Genomic DNA, 19,064 nt, shown 5'->3' on the forward strand with positions numbered 1-19,064 from the left:
TGGGCCTGATTGTGAAGAGCTTCCTAAAGAGAAAAGTCGCTTAATAGTCAACAGAAACCAAACACCAGGAAGATGAAAACAACCGTTGGCCAAAAAAAAAAAAAAAGCTTCCCTGCCAGTCCAGTGGTTAAGACTCCACACTTCCAATGCAGGGGATGTGAGTTCGATCCCTGGTTGGGGAACTAGGATCCCACATACTGTGTGTTGTGTTCAAAAAAAAAAAGGGGGGGGTGAATAGTCATTCGGTTTGTACCTACGGTGATGTGATATCTTGTATCCTTACTGAGAAAATTACCTATATAGCATAATGAGGGCAAAAATGATAAACAAGTTGATGTAAGTTTATGTAGATTTGAGTTTAGTGGGAGCATGTTTGGCCTTGAAGGAGGAAGGAGGTAAAAGTTCCTGGTTTTGTTTTTGTCTCTAAAGATGAGTGGAGATTAGAGCATATTTCTAAGCAAAGGAAATGGAGAATTGAAGGTAGATGAGGAAATGGGAGAAGAGTTACCTCTGAGGGAAGAAGGGCAGTATCAACATCCTAAATCTAGGCACGATGGGGAGCATTTTACTGATGCTGAACAAAGTGTGTATGTGCTCATTAACAACATCGAGTTAGTGTTTTCAAGTTCCTCTTGGAAGCAAGAAAGGTCGGCTTTGGCAAAAGTTATCTTTTCCAGTGTTAATGCTTACACCTTCATATAGCATTCATCACATTACTTGTTTGCTTGACTTGCTTCCCCACTGCGTGGCAACACGTCTCTCACGCTGAATCAGTCTCACATACTAGTGCAGCGCTTGCTGCATTATGAAAGTGGCAGCAACAGGCCACGGCTAATACATAAAGCTGCTTGTTAAGGAAAAGCCTGCAGAACTCTGCTGAAAAGCTCTTTGGATACTAAGGCGGGACCGAAGAGTAATGCTTAATAGTAGACGATCTGGCCACCTGAAGGTCTCTGCCCAGAAAGGGAAACGGACCAGTGTAACTTCAACGTTTATTTGTGCTTAGTTTTACTGCTCCCGAGGCCTTGGATAGGAACGGGACTTGGCATTGTCACAGTGTTATGGAAAAGCGGTTAAAAAATAATTTTTTTTTTAAAATGTGGTTGAAACGTTTGCCGAGTGCCTGCCTCCTTCAGCGCAGCTTAAAAGGGTTCTCGCAGGGTGCTGCTGCAGTCACACTCTGCCGTTAAGGGCTGGCCGGGAGGTGACCCACGGAGATGCTGAGCCGGGGCCGCGGGCTTCCCCTGCGGCGGGCGCCCGCGGAGCCCGCTCCGGAAGCTGCCCTGCCCCGCGAGCCCTGAGCGTCCGGTTGCCCGGGAGACGCCGCGGCGGTGGCGCTCGGGAGTCGCTGCGCCGGGGCTGCCCGCGCACAGCGCCCCGCGCGGGGCTGGGGCTGTCAGGCTGCTCGAGGCGGTGTCGCCGTCGCCGTCGCCCCGTCCGCGTCGTAAGTGCGGGGGCCGGCTGGGAGGAGGGTCGGCGCCGCGGGAGATGGAGAGAGAAGTGGAGTCGGGATGGAGGCTCCCAGGGAGCGGAGAGTTCCCTGAGAGAAGGGGAGCGGGGCAGCCTTCCCGCTCGACGGCCTCTGGAGGGACAGGCAGGGGTGGGGCGAGGGGCTAGAGGTGACGGCGGCCCCCGCCGGTGGCACGAGAGGTGGGTGGGCAGCGGAGCGGCTGCGCTCTGCGAGACCCCTGTGTGGCCGAGGAGCAGGACTGCCGTTAAATGTCGGGTGGAGACTGGTGTAGAGGCCTGGAAATCAATGGGTGGTGCCAGACTTCCAGATCTGTCGTGTGTGCACGCGAAGGGTGAGGCTTTTAAACAAAATTCGTTGCTTGGATTATGTAAATTATATGGTGTTTGGTTTTCTGGGGATGCTTTCAGTTAATCCGATTGTACTATCACCAAGACAAGTTTGTAAACAGGTGTAGTGTGTACTTTTGAAGTTCTGCGATTCAGTATTATGTTTGTAAGACATGAGAATGGTTTTTGAACCCATTTTCCTGGTCAATTTTATTAAACATAAATACATGTTTGGTTGCATTGGAAACAATAATAACATAGCAGACTGTGACTTTTAGTCTGTAGAATCCATAACTGGTCTGGCCTGCTCTTGAAAAGATCTCCTTCCACAGCCCTCGTTCCTAGCGCCACTGTTCACACGAGTTGCCTATTAACGTTTAGATTAGGAAATTAAGGTGTTCTTTCACCCCATTTCCTCTCCCTTTCTTAATTTTGTTCTTCTCTCAATGTATTCTTTAAAGGCTGACTTGAGCCCTCATGTCCTGCTTTTGTGATACAATCATGGAAAGTAACCTGCGTTCAAGTGTTTTCTCTGTTTCCTTTTGCAAATCCTCAAGACTAAGGAAGTTAAATAGAAAATTTTGAAAGGATTTAATGACCCACTCAAGCATCTATCTGTCTGCCTTCCTGTATTCACCAATCGACCGGAGTCTATACCTGCTTTTGCCTTTGTATACAGAACTTCGTTAACTTAATAGTCAAATATTTGCTAACTCTGAAATCAGAAGGCCCTGTAGCCAAGAGGTACATAGGTTCAGATTGAAGGTGACTAAGGACTATGAAAAATATTTTCAACCAATTTCATCTGTTTCCTGCAAATAGCTATCTCACTGTTTCATCTTGATTTCCTGCCCAGGTACTATATTAGGGATCAAAATGTATTACTGCCTTTGCTTAAAGAAGAAAGGTACATATTTAGTGGAAGGTTAGAGAATAAAATTATGGTAGCACTACAACAGACAGGCCGAGCACCTAGTACGTGCCAGACAGTGGGCAAACAAGGCAAACTGGGTGTCATAAATAATGTGTAAAAAAGGAGTGGGGAAAGTTGTTAACTTAGTATGTGTGGAGAGAAGGAGCTTGCCTTTGGGGATTGGGGAAGGCTAAGGGGAAAAGACATTTGAGTTGAACTGCAAAAGATGAAGAGGATTCCGGGGTCAAACCTTCCAAGCGGCGGATGGTGTAAGCAGAGACTTAGAGACCTGAAAGTGTTTGGGGAAGAAGCTGAGAAGCACTGAGGGAAGGGTACATTGGGACCAGGGTGGAAAGGACTGTGAATATCATGCTACAGTTTGAACTTTCCTCTGTGGCAGTAGAAGCCATAGCCATTTTTGAGAAAGGACAATACCAGGTACTATTGATGTTTGAGAAAGATGTTTTTGTTGTAATTGAAGTAGATATGCAGAAGAAAAGTGATTTGACACTTTAGTCCCACTTTATATAGGTTTTAAAAATAGCTGTATTTTGATATAATTTCAAACCTGCAAGCATAGTACAGGTAACTCCCATATGTTTATTCACTGTTTACATTTTGCTCTATATATTTTATCATTTCCCTTATCTCTGTGTGTGTGAATATATATATGCATATTAATTTTTCTGTACCATTTGAGAGTAAGTTGCAGACATCATGTTCCTTTACCCTTAAATAGTTCAGTGTATATTTCCTAAGAACTAGGACATTTTCTTATATTACCACAGTAAAAATGACCAAAATCAGGAAATTTGATATCTGATCTGCAGTCAACATTTAGGTTTCGCCGGTTATCGTAGTATGATTCCTTTTTTTCCTAGTATGATTCTTATGGTTATTTTTTCCCCCATTCCAAGATCCAGTTCCAGGTCACACATTACATTGTGTTTTCACATCTCTTCAGTCTCCTTCAGTCTGGAACAGTACTTTGACCTTTGTCTTTTATGACCTTGATTTTTAAAAATATTTATTTACTTATTTGGCTGCATCGAGTCTTAGCTGCGGCATGAGGGATCTTTCGTTGAGGTGCATGGGCTTCCCTCTCGTTGTGGTGCGTGTTTTAGAGCATGCGGGCTCAGTAGTTGCAGCATGCGGGCTTAGTTGCCCCAGGTGTGTAGAATCTTAGTTCCCCTACCAGGGATCGAACCTGAGTCCCCTGCATCAGAAGGCGGATTCTTAACCATTGGACCACCAAGGATGTCCCATATGACACTGATATATTTTAAGAACACAGGCCAGTTATTTGTAGAATGGTCTTCACTTTGGCTTTGTCTACTGTTTCCTCATAATTATATTCAGGTTTTGCATTTTTGGCAAAAATATCACAGAGGAGCTGCTGTGTCCTTCTCAGGGGCTCATTTGCCTTTTCTAGAAATTTCATGTAAATGGAATCATATATGTATTTTGTGTGTGTGTGGCTTTTCTCACATAGCATTGTATTTGCTTTTTTCTTTTCTCTTTTTTTTAATGTTTATCAGATTATAGCATGTATCAGTGCTTTGTTCCTTTCCATTGCTGAGTAGAATTTCATTGCATGGATATTCATTCATCAATTGATGGACATTGGTTGGCTCTCAGTTTGAGGCTTTTATGAATAATGATACTATAGATATTTACATGCAAGTCTTTGTGCAAACATATTCTTTTATTTCTCCTAGGTAGATACCAAACAGTAGAATTGCTGTTTTAACTTTTAAGACATTGCCAAATTGTTTTGCAATGGGAGTGGGCCACTTTACATTCCAACCATTTATGTGTAAGAGCTCCAGTTTCTACATATCTTCATCAATACCTGATATTATCAGTTGTGTGGATTTTAACCCTTCTAGTGGGTATGTAGTGGTTTCTTATTGTGGTTTTAATTTACATTTCCCTAATGGCTACATGGCTACTAGCCTCCTTTCATGTGCTTATTAGACATTTGTGCATCTTCTTTGGTGAAATGTCTATTCAGATCTTCCCCCACGCACACACTCCCCCACCAGCCACACCATGTGACATGTGGGATCTTAGTTCCCCAACCAGTGATCAAACCTACACCCCCTGCATTGGAAGCGTGGATTCTTAACCACTGGACAGCCAGGAAGTCCCTGTCCATTTTTTAATTGGATTGACTTCCTATTGGGTTGTATAAGTGCTCTAGGTATTCTGGATACAAATCTTTTATCAGATATATGATTTGCTAATATATTCCTTCAGTCTGTGGCTTGTCTTCATTTTCATAATGGAACATTTTTTTTTGAAGAGCAAAATATTTTAATTTTGATGAATTCTACTTTATCAATTATTTATTTTATGGACCATGCTTTTGATGTCATATCTTAGATAACTTTGCCTAATGAGGTTACAAAGATTTTTTTCCTATGTTTTTTCCTATAAGTTGTATAGTTTTAGCTCTTACATTTTGTTCTGTGATCCATTTTGAATTAATTTTGATATGTTGAGTGAGGTAGCTAAGTTTTTTGTTTTTATTTTTGGTCTTTTGCTTATACCAATCATCCTAGCATTGTTTGATGAAAAAAAAAATTCTTTCCTCGTTACATTGCCTTGGCATCTTTGTCAAAATCAATTGCTCATTAATCAAAGGGTTTATTTCTTGACTCTCGTTTGTTCCATTGATATATATGTCTATCCTTAAGCCAATACCATACTCTCTTAATTTGCCATAACTTTATAGTAAAATTTGAAGTCAGGTAATATGTCTTCCAAGTTTGTTCTTATTCCAAGTTGTTTTGCCTCTTCTGAGTCCTGTGCATTTTCATATAAATCTTAGATAAATCTTGTCAATTTTTACCCCCCAAAAAAGCCTAATTTTTCATAGGGACTGAATTTAATCTATAGATGAATTTATGGAGAACTGACATCTTATTGAGTTTTCCTATCTATGACCATGGCATTTTCTCCTTTTATTTAGATCTAATTTAGTTTCTCTCAGCAGTGTTTTAATTTTCAGTGGACAGGTCTTGCACTTCACTGGGTAAATTTATCCCTAAATATTTTACTCTTTTGATTTTATTGTGAGTGGAATTGATTTTTTTAACTTCATTTTCAAATTATTTGTTGCCAGTACATAAAAATATAATTTTTATTGTATATTGCTCTTATATCCTACTACATTGCTAATTGGTTCATTAGTTATAGTAGCTATTGGTAGATTCACTAGGATTTTCTATATACAGTAGCATGCGATTTCCAAATAATGGCAGTTTTTCTTTCCATTTCCAGTCTATAGACTTTTAATTTCCTTTACTTGACTTATTGCACTTTCTCACTTTTGAAAGTGAGAACTTTCAAAACAATGTTAGACGGAAGTGGTGCAAGCAGTCATCTTTTTCTCAATCTTAGGAGGAAAATGTTGTCTTTCACCATTAGGCATGATGCTAATTGTAGGTTTTTTCATAGAGGCTCTGTAGGAAGTTCCCTTCTATTACAGTTTGTTGAGATTTTTATTGTAAATGGGTGTTGGATTTTTGTCATATCTACTGCGACAACCATGTCCTTTGTCTTTTATTCTATTAATATGGTGTTTTACATTATTGATTTTCAGATATTAAACCAACCTTGCTTTCCTGAGATAAATCCCTCTTAGTGGCATATGTCCACTTTATATGTTTATGTTAATTATTTTGTTAAGGATTCTTTTGTCCATGAAAGTAATGATCTATTGTTTTCAGAACAGTTTGTGAAGGATTGGTATTCATTCTTCTTTGAGTGTTTGATAGAATTCATCTATGAAGCCATCTGAGCCTGGGCTTTTCTCTGTGGGTAGATTTTTAATTACCAATTCAGTTTCTTTATTTTTTTATGGGTGTAATCAGATTTTCTACTCTTCCTCAAGTCAGTTTGGTATTTTGTGTCTTTTTAGGCATTTGTTCAACCAAGTTGTCTAATTTGGTTGCATAAAATTGTTCATGATATTCTCTTTTAATCTTTTTAACTTCTTCTGTAGGGTGGTTCTGATTTTGGTAATTTTTCTTTTTTCTTAGCCAATTTAGATAAAGGTCCATTAATTTTGCTAATCTTTTTAAAGAATGAATTTTTTGTTTTATTGATTTTTTGCTATTGTTTTTCTGATAAAGAGTCAATCAGCAAGAATATTGCTGTTCCCTTGTATGTGAATGTTTCTCTCTCACTGTTTTTGCTATATTCTCTTTGGTTTTCAGAATTTTGACTATGATGTGTCTAGGTTTATCCTATTTGGGGATTTATTAAATTTCTTGAATCTATAATTAGTGTTTTCCATTAGGTTTAGAAAGGTTTTGGCCATTTTTTTCTTCAAATATTTTTTTCCTGCCCCTTTCCCGCCTCTGTTTCTGAGAATCTCATTATATATATGTTGGTACTGTTGCTTTTTGTCTCACGTCTCTGAGGCTCTGCTCATCTTCAGTCTTTTTTCTATATTTCATATTGGTCACTTTCTATTAATCTATTTTCAGATTTACTGATTCTGTCTTCTGCCATCTCAAATCTGTTGTTGAATCCATCTAGTGAATTTTTTATTTCAATTATATTTTTTTACTCTAAAATTTCCATTTATCTTTTTTTCATACTTTTCATTTTTCTGTTGATATTCCCTATTTATTGAGTCATTGTCATATTTCCCTTAAACTCTTTAAATTATAATTTTCTTAAGTTATTTGAACATATTTATAATAGCTGCTTTTGAAGTCTTTGTCACCAAAATCTAACCCCTGGATTCACTCAGAATTCATTTTTATTGACTTTTTTCCTGAATAGTGGTCACACTTTCCTTTTTCTTAGCATGTCTCATAATTTTTTTTATTGAAAACTGGACATTTGGATAAATATTATCCAGAAATTCTGGATTCTGATTTTCTCCCCTGAGGGTTTTTTCTTTTCTTAATGGATTGGTTTTTGTTTTTGCAAACTGCCTATATTCCAGAAGCTATCTCCTCCTAAGTGTATAGCTGCTAATGTCTCTGTTCAGTTTTCTGTTTTTTTAGCCTGGCTTTCTAGAAGTCACCACTGTCTGCATAGCTTAGTGGTCACCATTAATTTGGGCAGTGGTGGTACTCAAACACCTCCACCCATAAGTCTTTCACCTCTTGTAGTGGATCAGTGTGTGAGTTGGAGACTGCATTCTAAATTCAGTTAGTCCTCAAACCTGCACAACTTTAACTTTTCTTGAGGCTTTCTCAGGTCTTTCCTGTGTGTGCCCATAGTTTTCCAGTTAGCCAGAGATGTGTGGAAAGCTAATCTAGCCCTTCTATGTTTCTTTCATTTTTAGGGTCTTCTCATAAATTTCTGACTAGTCTCACACCTTACCCCAACTAGAACCACATTTTCAGGGTTGAAAAATTGGTTTCTTTCCCATTTGATACCAAATTTGCAAGAATTTTACTGACATCGCTGTCACTGGTTTTCAGCATCTGAGCCATAGCAAACACAAGGCTGGGAGTAAGGATGCTGGCTCATGGCCAGTCCACCCTGGTAATACTGCTACACTCATTAAGTGGGGGTTCAGGGTAGAGGATGTATGGCAGCAGCCTCAGGCAAGAAGCCCCAGATTCCCACTGTTCTTAAGTGGAATTCTAGCAATTTATAAATAAATACTTCTCCATTTGCTTATTGCTTTTGCTCCATTTCCAGATCCTTAAAATTGTTGTTTTTGTTTTTTGGATACTTTTGCTTGGTCTTTTTATTTATTTTTTTTTTTTAATTTTTTTTTTGGGGGGGTACACCAGGTTCAATCATCTGTTTTTATACACATATCCCCGTATTCCCTCCCTTCCTTGACTCCCCACCTCGATTCCCCACCACCCTCCCTGCCCCAGTCCTCTAAGGCATCTTCCATCCTCGATGCTTGGTCTTATACTTGTGTTTTAGAAAGATTTGCCAATCTCTTTACCCCACCATAGTCAAAGTCTGACCCCTTGTGCTTTTTTGTGGGATTTTTTTTTTTTAATAACTTAATCCCTAATTGGGCAAATTTTGGTAAACTCTATTTTTCTAGGAAGTTATCCATTTCATCCAAGTTTTCAAATTACTTGCATAGATGCCTGCAAGGTAGTCTCATGATTTTTAAAAAATTCTTCTGTTTTGATGATTATTCCCTCTTGTCGTGTTATTTTGCATATTGTTGTTGTTTCTCCTTTTTTTCATTCATTAAGTTAGTTAATGATTTGTCTATTTTAAATTTTTCAGGAAACCAGGATTTGGGTTTATTAATTAGATCTACTTTTTTTTGTATTCTGTGCCTTATTAATTTTAGTTTTAATTTATTGTTTCCTTTCTTGTGCTTTATTTTTTATTTACTTTATTTATTTATTTATTTATTTATTTATTTATTTATTTATTTATTGGCTGTGTTGGGTCTTTTTTGCTGTGCACAGGCTTTCTTTAGTTGCGGTGAGTGGGGGCTACTCTTCGTTGTGGTGCGCAGGCTCCTCATTGCTGTGGCTTCTCTTGTTGCGGAGCATGGGCTGTAGGCACATGGGCTTCAGTAGTTGCAGCACATGGGCTCAATAGTTGTGGCACACGGGCTTAGTTGCTCCAAGGCATGTGGGATCTTCCTGGAGCAGGGATCAAACCTGTGTCCCCTGCATTGGCAGGAAGATTCTTAACCACTGTGCCACCTAGGATGCCCTCTTGCACTTTATTTTTATTTTGTGATTCCTTTTCTATATTTTTTAATTTTGAACTTTGTTAATTTTTAGTCTTTTATCTTTTATTGTATATGTTTGTTTTGATCGCTGGCTTTTCTTTTCCTTACTGCTTTATGTCAGGGTACCTCAAACCATGTTATAATTACTTATATTTTTTATATAAATTTATTTATTTATTTATTTATTTATTGGCTGCATTGAGTCTTTGTTGCTGCACATGGGCTTTCGCTAGTTGTGGTGAGTGGGGGCTACTTTTGGTTGCAGTGTGCAGACTTCTCATTGCAGTGGCTTCTCTTGTTGTGGAGCACAGGCTCTAGGCACACGGGCTTCAGTCATCGTGGCATGTTGTCTCAATAGTTGTGGCTCGAGGGCTCTAGAGCACAGGCTCAATAATTGTGGGACACGGGCTTAGTTGCTCCTCAGCATGTGGGATCTTCCTGGACCAGGGCTCGAACCATGTCCCCTGCATTGGCAGGCAGATTCTTAACCACTGCGCCACAAGGGAAGTCCTCAAACCATGTTATTATTGCCATTTTGGATCAGACAGTTCTTTATCATGAGGATCTGTCCAGTACTTTGAGGAATGTTTAGCAGCGTTCCTGGCCTCTCCATACTCATAACAATCAAAATGTCTCCAGACACTGAAAAATTCCCCTGGGGGCCAAAACCACCCCGAGTTGAGAACCACTGTTTTAAATATATCTCAATGATTTGGTTATGTTGTGTTTTCATTATCATTTTTTAAAAATTTTATTAGCTTCGTTTGTGTTTCCCTCTTATTTATTTATTTATTTATTATTTATTTTATTGGCTGCATTGGGTCTTCATTGCTGCACATGACTTTTCTCTCTAGTTGCGGCGAGCAGGGGCTACTCTTCTTTCTGGTGCTCAGGCTTCTCATCGCAGTGGCTTCTCTTGTTGCAGAGCAGGGGCTCTAGGCTCGTGGGCTTTAGTAATTGCAGCACATGGGCTCAGTAGTTGTGGCTTGTGGACTCTAGAGTGCAGGCTCAGAAGTTGTGGTGCACGGGCTTAGTGCTCTGCGGCATGTGGGATCTTCCCGGCCCAAAGATCAAACCCATGTCCCCTGCATTGGCAGGTGGATTCTTAACCACTGTGCCACCAGGGAAGTCCCTGTGTCTCCCTCTTTACCCAAGAGGTGTTTAGAAGACTTTTTAGTTTCTAGGTAGATCTTTTTTAATTTTATGTTTATAAATTTTGTTCCAATTTCTAGTTTGATATTTTATGACCAGAATGTTATTTATAATATTTCTACCTTTTGAAACCTCCTGATGCTTTCTTTGTGACTAATATATAATTAATTTCTGTGACTATTCCACATGTACTTGAGAAGGTATATTCCACATCATCAGAGTGTAAAATTCAATGTATATCTCTCCTAAAGATTTACCTTACTGATTACATTGTTTAGGTTTTCTACACAGTTACATATTTTTTGTCCACTTGCCTTGTCTTTTACTGAGTGATATGTTTGTCTCTCATTATTAATTTGTTTCTGTACCTGTCTCCTTGCGTGTCCTAGAGTTTCTGCTTTATAACAGTAATTGTTGTGTTGTTTGGAGCTACTATATCTACATTGTGAATTTTTGCTCTTAGCATTAAAAACTGCCCCCTTTTGTCATAGGTAATACTTTTTTTTTAGCTTTAATTTTACTGTGATACCAGGATCACAAGCTCCTTTCTTATTTTTTCCTTTTGTCCCATATAGCTTTGCCTGTTGTTTTATTTTTAACCTTTCTGAATCACTTTACTTTAGGTATGTCTCTTGCATACAACTTATGGTTGGGTCTTGCTTTGTGAGCCAAATTGAAAATCTTTTGTCATTTAATAAATGACTTCAGCCCATTCATATTTATTGATACAACTTATTTTGGTATCTATTCTACTGTATTGTTTTATGTTATAATTATTATGTGCAGAATGTTAAATTTCCTGTGTTTCTCTATGTATTATGTTGGATTTTTATTTTCTTAATTTCTTTTGGTATTTAAGAATGTTTGTATTTTTGTTTAAGTAGTTACCTTTAGACTAATATTTTTTTCTTTTCTTTTTTTTTTGGCCATGCTGTGCAGCTTGCAGGATCTTAGTTCTCTGACTAGGGATTGAACCTGGGCTGTGGCAGTGAAAGTGCTGAGTCCTAACCACCAGACCACCAAGGAATTCCCTAGATTAACACTTTTTAAAATTAGTCCCTGTTTTCTTACTTAACCTTTTATTCTCTGGTTTGTCAGATATTTTTTTTAATTTTTATTTATTTATTTATTTTATTATTTTTTTTTAATTTTATTTATTTATTATTTTTTGGGGGGTACACCAAGTTCAATCATCTGTTTTTATACACATATCCCCATATTCCCTCCCTCCCTTGACTCCCCCCCCCTCGAGTCCCCCCCCCCCCCGTCCCAGTCCTCTAAGGCATCTTCCATCCTCGAGTTGAACTCCCTTTGTTATACAACAACTTCCCAATGGCTATCTGTTTTACAGTTGGTAGTATATATATGTCTGTGCTACTCTCTCGCTTCGTCTCAGCTTCCCCTTCACCCCCCAGCACCTCCCAAACCTCGAGTTCTCCAGTCCATTCTCTGCATCTGCATCCTTGTTCTTGTCACTGAGTTCATCAGTACCATTTTTAGATTCCGTATATGTGAGTTAGCATACAATATTTGTCTTTCTCTTTCTGACTTACTTCACTCTGTATGACAGACTGTAGGTCTATCCACCTCATGACATATAGCTCCATCTCATCCCTTTTTATAGCCGAGTAATATTCCATTGTATATATATGCCACATCTTCTGTATCCATTCATTTGTTGATGGGCATTTAGGTTGCTTCCATGTCCTGGCTATTGTAAACAGTGCTGCAATAAACATTATGGTACATGTTTCTTTTGGGATTATGGTTTTCTTTGGGTATATGCCCAGGAGTGGGATTACTGGATCATATGGTAGTTCTATGTGTAGTTTTTAAAGGAACCTCCAAATTGTTTTCCATAGTGACTGTACCAACTTACATTCCCACCAACAGTGCAGGAGAGTTCCCTTTTCTCCACACCCTCTCCAACATTTGTGGTTTCCAGATTTTGTGATGATGGCCATTCTGATTGGTGTGAGGTGATACCTCATTGTGGCTTTGACTTGCATTTCTCTGATGATTAGTGATGTTGAGCATCTTTTCATGTGTTTGTTGCCCATCTGTATGTCTTCTTTGGAGAAATGTCTATTTAGGTCTTCTGCACATTTGTGGATTGGGTTATTTGCTTTTTTGGTATTAAGCTGCATGAGCTGCTTGTATATTTTGGAGGTTAATCCTTTGTCTGTTGTTTCGTTGGCAACTATTTTTTCCCATTCTGAGGGTTGCCTTTTAGTCTTGTTTATGGTTTCTTTCGCTGTGCAAAAGCTTTTAAGTTTCATGAGGTCCCATTTGTTTATCCTTGATTTTATGTCCATGATTCTAGGAGGTGGGTCAAAAAGGATGTTGCTTTGATGTATGTCATAGAGTGTTCTGCCTATGTTTTCCTCTAGGAGTTTTATAGTGTCTGGCCTTACATGTAGGTCTTTAATCCATTTGGAGTTTATTTTTGTGTATGGTGTTAGGAAGTGTTCTAATTTCATTCTTTTACATGCAGCTGTCCAATTTTCTCAGCACCACTTATTGAAGAGACTGTCTTTTTTCCATTGTATACTCGTGCCTCCTTTGTCAAAGATAAGGTGCCCATATGTGTTTGGTTCTCTATTTTATTCCATTGATCTTCCTTTCTGTTTTTGTGCCAGTATCATACTGTCTTGATCACTGTGACCTTGTAGTATAGTTTGAAGTCAGGAAGCCTGATTCCACCAACTCCATTTTTCCTTCTCAAGATTGCTTTGGCTATTCGGGGTCTTTTGCATTTCCATACAAATCGTAAGATTTCTTGCTCTAGTTCTGTGAAAAATGCCATTGGTAATTTGATCGGGATTGCATTGAATCTGTAAATTGCTTTGGGTAGTACAGTCATTTTCACGATGTTGATTCTTCCAATCCAGGAACATGGTATGTCCCTCCATCTGTTTGTGTCGTCTTTGATTTCTTTCATCAATGTCTTAAAGTTTTCTGCATACAGATCTTTTGCCTCCTTAGGCAGGTTTATTCCTAGGTATTTTATTCTTTTTGTTGCAATGGTGAATGGGAGCGTTTCCTTAATTTCTCTTTCTGCTCTTCCATTGTTAGTGTATAGGAATGCAAGAGATTTCTGTGCATTCATTTTGTATCCTGCTACTTTACTAAACTCATCAGTTAGTGCTAGCAGTTTTCTGGTAGAGTCTTTAGGGTTTTCTATATATAATATCATGTCATCTGCAAAGAGTGACAATTTTACTTCTTCTTTTCCAATTTGGATTCCTTTTATTTCTTTTTCTTCTCTGATTGCTGTGGCTAAAACTTCCAAACTGTGTTGAATAGTAATGGTGAGAGTGGACACCCTTGTCTTGTTCCTGTTCTTAGAGGGAATTCTTTCAGTTTTTCCCCATTGAGAACGATGTTGGCTTTTGGTTTTTCATATATGGCTTTTATTATGTTGAGGTAATTTCCTTCTATGCCCATTTTCTGGAGAGCTTTTATCATAAATGGATGTTGAACTTTGTCAAAAGCTTTTTCTGCATCTACTGAGATGATCATATGGTTTTTATCCTTCAATTTGTTGATATGATGTATCATGTTGATTGATTTGTGTATATTAAAGAATCCTTGCATCCCAGGGATAAACCCCACTTGATCATGGTGTATGATTTTTTTAAATGTGCTGTTGGAGTCTGTTAGCTAGTATTTTGTTGAGGATTTTTGCATCTATATTCATCAGTGATATTGGTCTGTAATTTTCTTTTTTTGTGACATCTTTGCCTGGTTTTGGTATCAGGGTGATGGTGGCCTCGTAGAATGAGTTTGGGAGTGTTCCGCCTTCTGCGATATTTTGGAAGAGTTTGAGAAGGATAGGTGTTAGCTCTTTTCTAAATGTTTGATAGAATTCGCCCGTGAACCCATCTGGTCCTGGGCTTTTGTGTGTTGGGAGATTTTTAATCACTGCCTCAATTTCCGTACTTGTGATTGGTCTGTTCATGGTTTCTATTTCTTCCTGGTTCAGTCTTGCAAGATTGTATTTTTCTAAGAATGTATCCATTTCTTCCAGGTTATCCAATTTAATGGCATATAGTTGCTTGTAGTAGTCTCTCATGATGTTTTGTATTTCTGAGGTGTCCGTTGTTACTTCTCCTTTTTCATTTCTAATTCTGTTGATTTGCATCTTCTCCCTCTTTTTCTTGATGAGTCTGGCTAATGGTTTATCAATTTTGTTAATCTTCTCAAAGAACCAGCTTTTAGTTTTATTAATTTTTGCTATGACTTCCTTCCTTTCTTTTTCATTTATTTCTGCTCTGATCTTTATGATTTCTTTCCTTCTGCTCACTTTGGGGTTTCTTTGTTCTTCTTTGTCAGGTATTTTTAATGGTGTTTTTTTTAATTCCCACCTATTCAGTTATCAATGAATTTACTCTGCTTTCCTTTTTCCCCAGTCTTTTAACATATTTTTAGTTGCATTACTTCCTACATTATCAAAACTTATAATATCTATAAGCTGTTTTACTTATGTATTATTCTTCCACTTGTATACCTACCTTTGTTATAGTCTTTAATTGAATTCATTAAATGTTCACTATAAATCCTTTTGCTGAAGTTTTCCCAGTCAGTGCTTAGTTGGGTGAAAGTTATCCTCTCATAGATTTCTTTTGAGAAGGGCTCATGAATATAATATTCCTGGAATTCTTGCATGTTTGAAACTGCTTATCTATAACCTTGATACTTGAAGGACAGCTTGGCTGAGCTAAAATCCTTGGTTTTCTCTTTCTTCCCTTGAATTTCTTCAAAATGCTGCTGCATTTTCACTTTGCATTGTATGTTGCTCTTGATAAGTTTGATGTCACTCTAATTCTCTTACACTAAAGTCATTTAGTCTTTATGCCTGGAGGCTATGAGAATATTTTCTTTATCTTAATAGTTTTATTCAAATATGTCTCTGAGTTGATTGTTCTCAGTCAGTTTAGCCAATTGCCCTTTCAATAGGTACATTTAGATCTCATTTCCAGAAATTTTTCTTGGTTTATAGTTTCAAATATTTGTTCTGCTCCATTGTTTTTTCTCTTTTAAGGAACTCTAGTTATACCTTTGTTGTGTCTTCTTTGCCTGTCTTCCACGTCAACCACTGTCCCTAAACTCTCTTCCTTCTTTCCTCCTCATTTGTATTCTCTTTATTGCTATTCTGCCTGTCTTTAATTCCCATTATTAAATTTTTATTTCTATTTCTCCCATAGGCATCTTGTTATTTAGTTTCTATTTCTGAGATTATTCTCCTTTCTATTTCTTTCCTGAGTTCAATCAACTATCATTTTATTTTTTCATCAACATTTGGTCTTATTATTTGAGTTTCAAATTTAAAGTGGCTCTTTCTATCTCCAAATGATTGTTAGGGGATATTTAAATCAGATATTGTGTTAGTTTTCCTCTGCTTCATGGTTAGGTTTTGTTTTTGTTTGGGGTTTTTTTTTTTTGAGGGGGGAGATTTGTTTTTGTGTGTGTTTTTGTAAGGCTTGGGGTTTTTTGTTTTGTTTTTGTTTGTTTGTTTGGCCTTGCTGTGTAGCTTGCAGGACCTCAGTTCCCTGACCAGGGATTGAAACCTGGGCCATGGCAATGATAGGTCTGAATCCTAACCACTGGACCACCAGGGATTTCCCTCAACCTATTTTTTATTCCCTTATCACTATTCCAGGGAACTCCCTAGAATGATTTTTATCAGCTGAGATGTTTAATTTTCATTTCTGTTTTCTTGTAATAATAGTTTTGTATGGAAATTGCTTTCCTGTATTTTATTTCTTGGGTAGGTTTTGGCTTGCAGTAATTGACAGCCATCCTAGTTCAAGGGAGCCTGCTCTGTCACTGTACCAAAGTGCAGTTTCTTTATTGGGTAGTGCTTTTTTTCTCTTAGTGGTGAGAGGAGGATTTGCATGTCCTTCAGTTTTGGGATTCTCTTTTGTCTTGCAGGATCGTGAATTTATCCTCTTGTTTCTTTTTCCCTTCACTTATGTAGTCTCCAGCAGAGACTGGATAAGCCTCTCCCTTCCCTCTTAACCTTCTCTTCCCCAAGAGTGGTGCACGCTGACAGATGCCTCCTCAATACCCTTGAACTTTTAAGTCACATCCCTGTAGTGAATGCTCAGATATACCAGGACACTTTCAGTACTTTTGCACTTGTAATATATTTTTCTCTTCTGAGGAGTGATTCTAAGTCTATTTTAGGCCCTTCTTTTTCTCTTCTCTCTTCTTTATAGTTTTTCCAGATCCCACCCCACTCCTATCTTTGCTCTCTGCAATGGCTTGTGATGGCAGCTCAAAAGTTCTCCCTCCAGAATTAGGGGTTTACTTTTCTATTTAGGTTTGTAGATTCCTCTGTCTTCTTGTAATGTGGAAAGCATTGGACTTACGTGGTTTTATTGTTCTGGTTGACTTGTGTAGCTTTGTGAATGGTACATGAAGAGAGATTCGATTTAAGCAGCTGTTGCCATCCTCGACTGCCTCCACGTTTTCACTGTGCATATCTTGACAAGCCATTTAGAAACTGTGTGGAGCAGGTTTGTGAACTTTGGGTGAGCATAGAGGATAGGAAAGAAGGCATTTGGCTGAGAATGTACTGATTTTGAGATGGTTCTGTCCATTCGTGTGGCGATGTTCATCAAACAGTGAGATATTTGGTCTGGACCTCATGTAAGAGATCAGGAATTACCACTTCTATAAACTCTGGTGGAGTCCTAGCAAGCTAGAATTAGAGTCATAAATTCCTTTGTGGAATTCCTGCCTTGCTCTAAGTTCTGCCTACGAACATATAAGGGCTTTAGAAAACAGATAATATCATGATGTTACCAGGTAAAGAACTATTTTCTGGTGCTTTATTTTATTGTATTCAGCAGTTTGGTTGATGTGACAGAGATCTAAATATTAGTCTGAGCAATCAATCATTATTGAACCTGTTGAAAGAAAAAGAAAATCATAGATCAGCAGATCGGATCACCTACTTGAGAGAAATAAAATAACACATAGACGAAAACTTCATAATTAAGTTTTTTTGGCATATTCAAAACTTCCCTCAGTAACCAAAGTGCTCATCAAGTAGGTTAAATTCATAAATCTACAAAGTTCTGTTACCAATAACTTTCTAAAGCAAATGCCCTTTCTTCCGTCCTCTTCCCAGTCACCTTGTTCTTGGCTGCAGAGAGACAAATGTATGCATGCTTGTATCTTAATACCTTTAAGATAATACCTATTTTTAAATACAGTATAATTAATAGAATTTTCAGGCTATAACCTGTGATGGATTTTCCATGTGTTACTTGAATGTGTATACTTAAGTTTTCTTCCTTTTATAAGAGAGGAATAAAATCAACGACAATAACAATGAAATAGTGTTTGTAAAAGAGTACAGTAGTAGTCCTTTACCTCTTAAACACTTTTCCCAGTCATCTATCTTTATGGTTGCAAGCAAGAGTAGATGATTTCTTTCTCCACTGAGATAATAATAATAATATATCCATAATTATCATCCATAATAGGTGGAAAAGACTGAGTAATAGTGAAAAAAAGTATACTCATTTGAAATATGAGAATTTTTAAAAGTGGTCAGCTCTTTCACTTGCCATTTCATTAATCCTAACACCTGGATAAAGTGGTTCTTCAAATTGTGCATTCTTTTGAATTCACTGAGAGGCAGTATTGTGTTGTGATTCAAATTATAATCTCTGGAACCCGACTGCATGGGTTCTTATCCCATGCTAGCTTCACTGTGCCTGTTTTCTCATCTGTGTAATTGAATAAAAATAACAGCTGCCTCATAAAATATTTGTGCAGATTATATGTAATTTACATAGAACAATGGTATTTAATTGCTAACTATTATAATTACCGTTAGATTGTATCAACAAGATTCTGGGGTGGGATTGTTGACATTATTTAGAATTTGTGTATTTTTAGTTGCTAGATGGATATACTTAATTATGTTGGCCTTATCTGTTATTTAGCATGTAAACCAGCTACCACAAAATTTATGAATGCATAACGCGCGCGAGAGAAAAATCAAACCTAGTATTTCCATAGAAGTCACTATGGATATGAAAGCATTCATGAAGAATTAGAGAAAGCTGTTCCCATTTTTGTGCTTTATTATTATTTTCTTTAGGATCTAAGAATTTAAGGATCTGTTCCTTCATACATGTAAAAGCTTAAGGGCAGTAAATGACGCTCTAAGTAGATTTTGTTGTTTTTAATAGCTGCTTTGTTCAACAGCCCTCTTTCTTCTCTCCACCAGGTGGCAGTAGAGCACTTTGTACCATGTCCTGTCCTCCACTCTTCCTAATCTCGGCAGTATCCACATGGGTTAGAAAGGGAACGAGAAACACCGTACCCGAGAGAATGCAGTGTTCCTTCAGCTGGGTTTTGCAGCATCATATTTTAATAATTTTCTTGAGGATAATGACTACAATAGATTGGATAAGGTTCCCTTCCATAAATTCTTTTAGTTCAACCAAAGTACACACAGACCCATTGTAAGAAACATATGTGGAATCTTTGCAGTAG

General features: G+C 37.8%; 1 protein-coding gene across 2 annotated transcripts in view; it reads left to right on the top strand.

Annotated features, from left to right (window-relative positions):
• Positions 1-1,325: 1,325 nt before the first annotated feature.
• The window catches only part of CDKL4 (cyclin dependent kinase like 4), a 46,542-nt gene continuing 28,803 nt past the window's right edge, over positions 1,326-19,064 (top strand). For both annotated transcript variants that reach the window (XM_057742136.1, XM_057742137.1), the window contains exon 1: positions 1,326-1,444. The gene's annotated coding sequence lies outside the window, so the exon portion shown is untranslated. The remainder of the gene's footprint in view (positions 1,445-19,064) is intronic.

This window comes from Hippopotamus amphibius, chromosome 7 (assembly GCF_030028045.1).
Source record: "Hippopotamus amphibius kiboko isolate mHipAmp2 chromosome 7, mHipAmp2.hap2, whole genome shotgun sequence".
Taxonomy (NCBI): domain Eukaryota; kingdom Metazoa; phylum Chordata; class Mammalia; order Artiodactyla; family Hippopotamidae; genus Hippopotamus; species Hippopotamus amphibius.